We start from the raw sequence: 8,944 nt of genomic DNA, 5'->3' as shown, positions 1-8,944 counted from the left end.
CAAAATGGATGCAAATAGAAATTGACTGTTTTCAATGGCTGGCAGCTTCAAAACTATCTTTGACAGGGAAAAATGAATGCCACAGAAAAACATGAACTAATGGGAAACGAGAGGGTACATGGGTGCTGTCAGACTGAGGATGGGTTAAGTGTAGGGAGTGTGAGTTACAAAGTAATGCTCCAACACCATGTAGGTTCCCCAGTGATCTAGTCTCAGAATGAAATGCCTTTACAATAACCTCAGTTCAATTCATATTATAAACCATTAATGGTGATTTATAAGAGAACGTCTCTGAGCGAACAGAACAATATTTCAAAGTAATAGCCTGTATTAATATTAAATCTTCTGCCTCGTGAAACCTTCCACAAAGCCATTAAGTCTCACAGCAAACCATAGCAGGAGCTATTAGGGCTGAAGAGCAAACACTTGGACAGAGTGCTAGAGTTAAACAGCACCTAGGAGAGGAGAGGAGCAGAAAAGCCTCAGGAAGAGTCTCACAGGATGGATTTATTCCTATTCAATAAGTCATGAATAATACTTTGTTGAGATGAATAGCCGCTCATATGCTAAATTTAAACTCTACTGATGGTAACTGGATATTTATTGAAACATGAAAGTTTGCAGATGCTGAGATGGTAGTAAAAGCACACAGAGATGCTGGAGGAACTTAACTGATCTCGCAGCGTCCATATGAGATAGATATATTACCAACGTTTCAGGCCTGAGCCCTTCTTCAGGTACAAGCAAAAAGCAGGCAGGCATCTTAATTAAAGACTGGGGAAATTAAAGGGGAAGAATGAGAGGGTGAGTCCAGACTAATAGCCAAAAGTTAACTGGATATGATAAGAATTGATTATGGATCTGTGAAAAGAGACAGAGGGAAAAGGGAAGAGGGAGAGAGAGAGAGAGAGAGTGTGCGAGCTAGAGGAAAGGTGACGGGGAAAGAAGGGGGTGGGGGTTCTTAACAGAAACCAGAGAAGTCGATATTAATACCATCCTATCAGAAGGTGACCAGTTGGAAGATCAGGAGTTGTTTCTCCAATATGCAGGTGGTCTCATTCTGGAAATGCATGAGACCATGGACAGACAGGTCAGCAAGGGAATGGAGCAGAGAATTGAAATGGATGGCCACTGGGAGATCCATGATATTGCGGCAGACCGAGCCGAGGTGCTCAACAAAGTGATCTCCCTGACTGCGCCCAGTCTCTTTTTGATCTAATGTAAATTATTGCCATTGTTTTCTTTTTATGAAGCACCTGTTCGGCTGCAGAAAGTAAGAATTTTGGTCATAGGTACATTGTACAATGTGCATGACAATAAAGTCATATTCATCATTATCTGTGCAGCGCCTTGGGAGTTTTTATTGTAAAGACAGCAGAGAATTATAAACAGTTGTTGCTTTTGTGATTGGGAATGGATTGCCTGCAAAGGAAATATTTAACTCCTTGAATTATATATGGTAGGGAAGGGGATTTGGTGATTGAGGGGGAGGAGTGGTATTTTGAGGGTTCCACAATCTTGCAAGGCCATGTGGAGAGAATATGAGTAAAAATGCAAAAATGCTGCAGGATCTCAGCAGGTCACACAACGTCCATGGGAGGGAAAGGAATGTAACCAACGATTTGGGCATACCTTGAAGAAGGGCTCGGGCCCAAAACATCAGTTATACATCTTTACCTCCTATGGACACTGCGGGGCTAACTGAGATCCTCCAGCATTTCTGTGTTTTTACTACAATCACAGCATCTGTAGACTTTTGTGTTTTATGTCTTGGGGAGTGTTATGAATTGGATTGTGCTTTGTAAGGGTTGGTATACACACAAAAGTGGCTAAATGGCCATCTTCTACAGTGTAATATTGCTTGAAATAGATCACGTATGAAATTAAAACCCATCTTAATTAGCAAACCCAATCCATTCTCAACTGACCACAGCTAAAGTCTAACTCAATCCTAACCTGACCATGCCAAACCAATCTTGATCTGATCCCAACTTGACTAGAGCCTAATTGATCCCAATGCAATCCTGACTGAACACAGTCAAACTGATCTATCCTGACCTCAATCTGATCCAATCTTTCTCAGAGCTTAGCCAGAGGCTAAACTTTGTGAGGGGTTTAAGGAGATTCAGTCCGTCACTAAAGACTATAGAGAATTTCTACAGGAGATCATTCTGACTGGCTACATCCCTGTCTGGCATGGAGGTGCCAATGCACAGGACAGGAAAAGACTACAGGGAGTTGTGAACTCAGTCAGCAACATCGCGGGCGCTCCATCAAACACATTTACAAGAAGCGGTGTCTTAAGAAAGCAGACTTTATCCTCAAGGACCCCCACCACCCAGGCTACACCAGCACACTGCTTCCATCAGAAAGGAAGACAAGCACCCAGCAGAACAAAGACAGCTTCTTCCTCTCTGCCCTCAATGAACCATAGACATGACCTCACTTTATCCTATTTTCTTGCATTATTTATTCTTTCAATGTAATTGATAGCAATTATGTGCTCCGTGACGCTGCCGCAAAACAACAAATTTTCTAACATGTTCATGACAACACATTCCGATTCTGATTCTGAGCCTGTCTGATACACATCTGAGGACTGAGAGAGCTTGGGTCAGGTAGCCGAACCGTGAAACCCTCCTTTGTAAAAGAGATCACTTCTGATGGTCTCCAACTAATTCCACATCAACCACTGCACACTCCTGTAAGCAGTACGATTGGCTGATGTGTGAAATCAGCTTTCAGTCCAGTTCTGGCTGACAATAGAGGGCACTATGTATATTCAGTGAAACAGAAATTGAACTGTCATTTATTGTCATGTCTACTGAAATACAGTAAGAAGCTTTGTTCTGCATGGTATCCAGGCAATCTAATTAATACAACAGGTGGTGTAAAATAACAAATAAACAGATAACGAGACAAATAAAATGAGGTCAGGTTGTAGCCGGGAAGGCCACAGTAGCACTACAAGACTGCTTTAAGACCATGGACTGGAGCTGTTTCAGGGAGTAGCCACCTACAATGGTCATGTAAACATTGAGGAGTACGTGAGTTCAGTGATTGGCTACATCGGTAAGTGTATTAATATCACAGAAATCAAATGCTTCGCAACCAGGGCTAACCAGAAACCTTAAGGACTTCTCAGAGCCCGTGATGCTGCCTTCAGGATAGGAGACAAGATGTCACTGAGATCGGTCAGGGCTGAACTCTCCGTGCAAACCGGAAAGCAAAATGTTGGTAAAGATTCATAGACAGCTGTGCGACACTGGTGACACAAGGTGCATGTGGCAAGGGTCCAAAACAATAAGACATCCTTGCAAGTCAATGACAACGACGCCTCCCTTCTGGACAGTCCGAGCATCTTCTAATGAGAAGAACTGGCTGACACTAGAAATCTTCAATTCTCCCTGAACAACAGGCCTTTTGCATAGCCACGGCCGAGGTGAGGAGTGTCCTGTCTAGGGTGAATCCACACAAGGCCGTGGAACCAGACAAAATACCCAGTCGGGTACTGAAGGAGGGCTTTACAGAGATGGCCAGCACATATTGCAGCAGTTCATCGTCTCTGCAGGTTTTAAGGCAGCCACCATCATCCCAGTAACAGGCCTCAATGACTACTGCCCAGTGGCATTCAACTCCGCCATGATGAAATGCTTTGAGCATCTGATGATAGATCTTATCAAAGTGCACCTCCCAGAGGCGCTGGACCCTTTTCAATTCACCTTGTTCCTCCACACCACCTGTCCTACCTGGAGATACGCCAGGTTACATTTCATTAATTTCAGCTTGGCATTTAACTCAGTCATACCCCAGATGCTGGTGGAGAAGCTGTCCTTGCTGGGACTCAACACCCCTTTCTGTAACTGGGCCCTGGACTTCCTATCAGAAAGACCACAGTCTGTCCGGGTTGACAGCAGAATGTCGGGCACCATCAGGCTGAGCAGTGGTGGACCTCAGGGCTGTCTGCTCAGCTTGCTCTTACAGAGGTATTGGGGCCTCCAGGCTGGGAAGCAGCTTCTTTCCACAGGCAGTGAGTCTGCTGAATAACTGATAAAACAACTCTCAGTGACTCTTCTTTATTAATAATATTTATTTTTAATATATGTATATAAGATATGTATACAAGTTTTGCACCATGGACTGTTTAATTGGATTTCACTGGTATAATCGGATGATAAATAAATCAGAATCAGGATTTATTGTCATCAACAAGTCATGAAATTCGGTATTTTGTGGTAGCGTCATGGTGCAAATGTTCATATTATAACCATCTTACAACATTACTTTTAAAAAATTTAAAATAATAGTGCACGAAAAGTAAGGCAGTGTCTTTGGTTCATTGATCATTCAGGAATCTGATGGCAGCAGGGAAGAAGCTGTCCTTGTGCCGCTGAGGCCTCATCTTTATGTTCCTGTACCTTTTCCCCAATGGTAGCAGAGTGATGAGGGCATGGTCTGGGTGGTGGGGGTCCTTTTTTAAGACATCACCTCACATAGATGTCCTCAATGGAGTGAAGTCTGGTGCCTGTGATGTCGCAGGCTGAGTTAACAACCCTCTGGAATTTATTCTTGTCCTGAGAGTTGACACCTCCGTACCAGGCAATGATGCAACCAGCCAGAATGCTCTCCACGGTACACCTGTGGAAGTTTACGAGAGTCTTCGCTGTCATACTGAATCTCCTCAGACACCTCACAAAGTGGCCGCTGGCGAGCCTTCTTTGTGATTGCATCAACATGGAGGCTCCAGGTTTGAACTTGAAAAAAATGAATAAGACAACAGTGTCGGGATACTCAAATAGTGCAAACCAGTGCAGGGAATAGAGAAAGTTACAAAAGGCAGTGCAGAGGCATCTTTTGCCAGTGTGAGATCCACAACAAAAGGTAAGAAACTGTCTTTGAATCCAGAGATTTGTGTTCCTAAGCTTGTATCTTTTGCTCAGCAGAAATGGGGAGGAGAGAGTGTATATGGGGTGGAAAGGGTCCTTTAAAAAGAGCCATGATGTATCCAGGACCTTCTCCATCCCCCACCCCCCGCACCCAACCCTGCAGGATACCAGCCTGCCACACAACCATTCATTTAAACTCAACCTAAATTGCCTTCAATTTTACGAGCAGGCAAAAGGTCAGCAAAGGAACCCGGAGGCCGCCCCTTTAAACAGTCTCGGTAGCCAACTTCGGGTCAAATAACAGCAGTGGCGCTGGAACCTGAAATTATATGTCAGGTAAGAGAGCCTGGACCCCTTATCACACACAACAGATTATGGGATCCAAAGACCAGGTGGCCTGAGTGTCTCCACTGCCCCTCGCGACCCCCGACAACCCCCCTCCCCAGCTCTGTCCAAGGGTCAATCTTCTCATCCAATTGCCTGTAATGACCCAGAGGCTCAGACTGCACTCCTTCTGTGGCTCAGTAATGTGCTGCTTCTCTGGAATTCCCTCTCTATCGCTCAGCTCCACCTCTCCCTGCCCCACACACCCTTTAAAACCAACCTCATCTGTCCCAACTTGTCGTTACGAGGCTCAAGATCAAATACCTTGGAGCAATTCGCGACATTGAAGGCACCGCATAACTAGAAGTCATTTTTGTTCAGGTCTCAGCATCCACTGTTCACGTGATAGTATGTTGAAAAGTGGAGTTGTGTGAGTGGAAATGGGAGAGTGTCGGTATGAACCACAGGTCATTCCCATGAACGCTGACATAATTGGGTGGAGTGAGAAGTCGGGAGAGTGAATTCCCATCATTTCCAAAGTTTGCTGCTTTTAATTAAACACCTCAATTTCCTCAATTAAATACTGTACTGGTGCAGTGAATTTTATCATCAACACCAATGCATGTGCACAGTCCTGTACTCTGGCATGGCAGGACATTCCTTGGTTGATAGAGGGAAAGGATCAAGGGTGCATTGACACTTGGAACATCTCCAACAACTCCTGGGAATCTCCGGCACACGACAGCTCCATGAAGCAAAAGGAGCATCCTCGTAGGATTGAGAAACCCTGAGGAAGCGGTGGAAGGTGTGGAAGAGGCGCCTGGCAAACTACCGGCCCGGCCTCCCCATCATTCACCTCCTGCCGCATCTGGCGATGCGGCTGCGGATCCCTCGTTGGCTTCCAGGGGTCTCAGAACCCACCAAGCTAGAACGGAAACAAGTCATCCTCAATTCTGAGGGACTGCCTAGGAGGAAGATAGAAGCAGGGAGGTTGTTTCCGCTGACAGGTGAGGCTCGAACAAGGCACCGTGTCCTCATGATTCAGGGAGAAGATTTAAGACAAGATCAGGAGGATTGCTTCTCCCTGAGAATAGTGAGTCTGAAATTCCCTGCCCAAGGATACAGTACAGGCTGCCTCAGTGATCTTTTAATTATTTTTTAATTTTTAAAATTTCAACGTACATTACCGTAACAGGCCCTTCTAGCCCACAAGTTGGTGCCGCCCCATTGCACCCAATTGACCTACAACACACCCTCCTCCCCATATGTTTTGAAGGGTGGGAGAAAACCAGAGCACCTGGAGAAACCCCTGCAGATGCAGGGAGAATGTGCGTACTCCTTAAAGACAGCGCTGGACTTAAACCTGGGTGGCTTGGAACCGTGCCGCCCCATTAGAGACACAGATAGGTCATTGACGAACAGGGGAATTAAGAGGAACTGATGGGTAAGTGAGATGAGTCCATGACCAGATTAGCCATGATCTCATGAATGGAGGAGCAGGCTCGGTGGGTCAGATGGCCTACTTCTGCCCCTATTGCTTATGTTTAGGACATAAACACACACACACACACACACACACACACACACACACACACACACACACACACACACACACACACACACACACACACACACACACACACACACACACACACACAAGCACGCAGTCAATTGTAACAACATAATTACATTTTAACTGGAGCCTTTATGGCTTCCTCTCTATCAGAGCTCCAATGCGGCACACAAGGTTGGGAAACCACTTCCTTCTCATTTGATGGAATGCATTATTAAGGCACCAGGATATTTGTGGATCATGAGCACCAGGCACAGCAACTGAGGTAGATTCAAGGAATGAACTCTTTTCACATTTATTAGACAGTTAATGATGAGCAAATTAAATAAAATGCCCTCCCCTGAAGATTTACTGCTTTCAACATCCACAACAAAAATAAATGCTTTATTCCGACCAGCTAAAATCCTGCTGCACCTTTCTGATTTTGTTCAATAAAGTTGGGTGTTTCTACACTTGAAGTGTTAATTTATTTCCATTGTCATTCATCTGAAAGTGTGTGGAACTACAGGAGGTACAGGTGGCCAAGAGTGTTTGGCACTGCAGTGACCACAAGTGGGCAGGGTTACAGGTGACGTAGATGTTTCACATGAAAGGTACCACAAGCTTGTGGTTTTACAGGTATCTGCAGGCGTGTGGAGCTACAGGTCACCATGGGTGCTTAGCAGGACTGAGATCACAAGGTGTGTGGTGTTATCGGCATCTTCTTTGGCTTGGCTTCGTGGACGAAGATTTATGGAGGGGGTAAAAAGTCCACGTCAGCTGCAGGCTCGTTTGTGGCTGACAAGTCCGATGCGGGACAGGCAGACACGGTTGCAGCGGTTGCAGGGGAAAATTGGTGGGTTGGGGTTGGGTGTTGGGTTTTTCCTCCTTTGCCTTTTGTCAGTGAGGTGGGCTCTGCGGTCTTCTTCAAAGGAGGTTGCTGCCCGCCAAACTGTGAGGCGCCAAGATGCACGGTTTGAGGCGTTATCAGCCCACTGGCGGTGGTCAATGTGGCAGGCACCAAGAGATTTCTTTAGGCAGTCCTTGTACCTTTTCTTTGGTGCACCTCTGTCACGGCATCTACAGATGTGTGAAGCTACAAGTGGCAGCTGTGTGTGGTGGAGCTAATGGTGGCTACAGGTGTCTGAAGCTGCAAGCAGCTGAACATGTGTGGGGTTACAGGTGACAGCTTAGGGTGTGGAAATATGAGTGACTACATTACTACATGTGGCCCAGTGTACAGAAACAACAGGAGGCTGCAGAAGTGTGGAATTACAGGTTATTACAAGTGTGCAAGCTGCAGGTGGCTACAGGCTTACATAGCTACAGCTGATGAAGCTACATCAGTTAGTGCGACACTGTTACAGCACCAGCGGCGCAAGTTCAACTCCAGCGACGTCTGTAAGGAGCTTTTACATTCTCCCTGAATATGCGCGAGTTTACTCCGGGTGATCCAGTTTCCGCCCTTCGAAACAAACAGAGGTTGTCGGTTAATCAGGTGTAATTGGGCAGCGAAAGGGCCTGTTACTGAGCTATATGCTTACGTTTAAATATGGAAGGACAGGTGTATATAGCACAGGAAGCTGCAGCCATAGGGAGAACTATAGGTGGCTACTTATACAGGTGCTCCCCTATTTATCATAGTTCGAATCCATACTTGAAATTTCGGATTCCGATCTGCTCCTGCGCTTGTGATAAGCGGTGTGCTACTCTCTCACGATGCTGGGTGATGGCAGCATCCAGCAATTAATTTTAGTTCAATGCCTCAAGCATTCTTCATGCCCAATGTGCTTTCAGATCTGTACGTTAATGGATTTTTCAGTGTGGAATAAAGATATTCAAAATTTAATTATAAAAAGTGCTGTATTCTTTTTAGACTTACGATGTTTTAAACTTACATTAGGTTTACCGGATCACAATCCCATTGTAAGTTGAAGAGCTCCTGTACAGAGAGCGACAAGTGAATGGAGCTACAGATGGCCACACATGTACAGAGCTACAGGTGGCTGGAGCTAAGATTGCTGCAAATGTAAGAAGCTACAGGTGCTCAGAACTGTGGGTATGTGGAGCTATCTGTTTCTGAAGCCTTCAAATGCCACTGGTGCGTGCACAAACTGAACACAGAATACAGCAATGGCCCCTGTGTCAGACAGTTGGATGGCTCCCCTTGTGGCCTCCTCTA

At 45.6% G+C, this 8,944-nt stretch overlaps 1 protein-coding gene across 4 annotated transcripts in view; it reads right to left on the bottom strand.

Moving 5' to 3' along the window:
- Positions 1-8,944, bottom strand: part of kif26ba (kinesin family member 26Ba) — a 389,427-nt gene that overhangs the window by 346,068 nt on the left and 34,415 nt on the right. The window lies entirely within an intron of this gene.

This window comes from Narcine bancroftii, chromosome 4, assembly GCF_036971445.1.
Source record: "Narcine bancroftii isolate sNarBan1 chromosome 4, sNarBan1.hap1, whole genome shotgun sequence".
NCBI lineage: Eukaryota > Metazoa > Chordata > Chondrichthyes > Torpediniformes > Narcinidae > Narcine > Narcine bancroftii.
Note: the sequence above shows the minus strand (reverse complement) of the source record. Positions and strands in the feature narration are given on the sequence as shown.